The sequence below is a fragment of the Oncorhynchus clarkii genome, unplaced genomic scaffold (genome assembly GCF_045791955.1).
Source record: "Oncorhynchus clarkii lewisi isolate Uvic-CL-2024 unplaced genomic scaffold, UVic_Ocla_1.0 unplaced_contig_1732_pilon_pilon, whole genome shotgun sequence".
Taxonomy (NCBI): Eukaryota; Metazoa; Chordata; class Actinopteri; order Salmoniformes; family Salmonidae; genus Oncorhynchus; species Oncorhynchus clarkii.
Genome location: NW_027258745.1, coordinates 32,501 through 34,526, shown reverse-complemented (window position 1 = coordinate 34,526; position 2,026 = coordinate 32,501). Strand labels below are relative to the sequence as shown.

The window sequence follows — 2,026 nt, the reverse complement described above, 5'->3', positions numbered from 1 at the left end:
AGTGAATGTAACTGTGTGTATTTACTCTAGCTAGTGAATGTAACTGTATGTATTTACTCTAGCTAGTGGATGTAACTATGTATTTACTCTAGCTAGTGAATGTAACTATGTATTTACTCTAGCTAGTGAATGTAACTGTGTGTATTTACTCTAGCTAGTGAATGTAACTGTGTGTATTTACTCTAGCTAGTGAATGTAACTGTGTGTATTTACTCTAGCTAGTGAATGTAACTATGTATTTACTCTAGCTAGTGAATGTAACTGTGTGTATTTACTCTAGCTAGTGAATGTAACTGTGTGTATTTACTCTAGCTAGTGAATGTAACTGTATGTATTTACTCTAGCTAGTGAATGTAACTGTGTGTATTTACTCTAGCTAGTGAATGTAACTGTGTGTATTTACTCTAGCTAGTGGATGTAACTGTGTGTATTTACTCTAGCTAGTGAATGTAACTGTGTGTATTTACTCTAGCTAGTGAATGTAACTGTATGTGTCTACTCTACCAAGTGGTTTCAGTAAAACTTGAATTCTGCGTAAAAATGGCTTCTAAACCATTATTAGATATGTAGTTAACCCTTAGTTAACTTGTTTCAATAGAAACATTACAATACTTTTTATATTTGGTTCCGGTTGGATCCTGATTGAATAGTTAACATTCATAATTGAGTTTGACCTAAACAAACCCTGTTGTAGTGATTATGAACCGTTCATAAGCAGAACGTAATATACCGTGAGTGACTTCAATCTATTGTACAGGTCTATGCCCCACTGGACAATTCTCATTGTTGTTTTGTTCTCTACAAAGTTAACAAATGTTGTGGACTTTGGCTTACCTTGTAAACACAGGGTGTGGGGGTAAGGGGTGGAGTGAGCGGTGGTGAGGGGTGGAGATGAAACCATAGAACCACCAACTCCTAAATTTGCTACATATTATACCCCAGTTCCAGATCGACCAGTCCCCTTCACCCCATAGTTTCCCTTATCAAGGATCAGGGGTCAGTTTGGAGTAGGGTGCTGTTAGTTCTAGAATGTCTCTTAGCTGTCGGTCACCACATGCAAATACAGCATCTACAACCATGCTATACACATTAGCATGCTATCACATACACCAGCCAGCCACGTCACATAGCCACAGGCATGGAACACACACACACACACACACACACACACACACACACACACACACACACCCGCACACACACAGAGACATAATATTTACAGTAAGGAGCACAGAGTACCTACTGAAGCCCCTTTCTGGTTTTGGGTTCAGCTGAACTGTGTGTGTGTGTGTGTGTGTGTCTGTTTCACTGGACAACACAAGCGAACCCACCCCTGAACAGCAGAGAGAACCCTGGGTAGTGGTTAGGGATAGAGGTCAGCATTTAGGGGTCGTGGGGAGTAGGAGGGATCGCGTGGCATCTTTAGTTTAGTGCATTTGACAAGTAAGGCTTCCCCAAGGGGGCGGAGACCATAGAATTAGAGGGTTCTATGTGACTAAACACTCAGAAATATTTGTCTGATGTAAGAGCAATTCTCATCTCGTCTTCTTTCTAATATAGTAACATTCATTTGGAGATTTAGCACACCTGTAGGCAGAGCAGAGCAGGGTGGCATCCATAACTCTGTTTAGAACAAATCTGTCATTTAGAACCTTTCCATTCTGAGCTCTAGTAACGCAGCAACAGGGGCTTGTGGGGGGAGGGATGGGGGGGGGGGGGGGGGGGGGTGATTCATAGAGTGGGATGGAGCAAAATAAGTCACAAACACACTCCACTGGTAAGACCCTGAAGGGGACACAAATACAAGGTGTAAAAGCGTACACACACGCACGCATGCACACACACAGCCCCCCAAAAACACACACACGTGCACACACAGATGAAGGCACTATTGCAAGCAAAGTCCAATTACTATGTGACACAAAAAACCCATCAGCCCCCCATTCCCAGATAGAGACTGGAGAGGCGGGTGTGTGTCTAAGAGTGTCTGTGTGTGTGTAGCTAGTTTCCTCTCTGTGAGATGAGA

The 2,026-nt window shown here is 42.5% G+C and overlaps 1 protein-coding gene across 1 annotated transcript in view; it reads right to left on the bottom strand.

Annotated features, from left to right (window-relative positions):
* Positions 1 to 1,018: 1,018 nt before the first annotated feature.
* LOC139398482 (probable cationic amino acid transporter) overlaps positions 1,019 to 2,026 on the bottom strand; it is a 14,745-nt gene continuing 13,737 nt past the window's right edge. Inside the window, exon 11 of the mRNA XM_071144430.1 lies at positions 1,019 to 2,026. This exon is cut by the window's right edge and continues 731 nt beyond it. The gene's annotated coding sequence lies outside the window, so the exon portion shown is untranslated.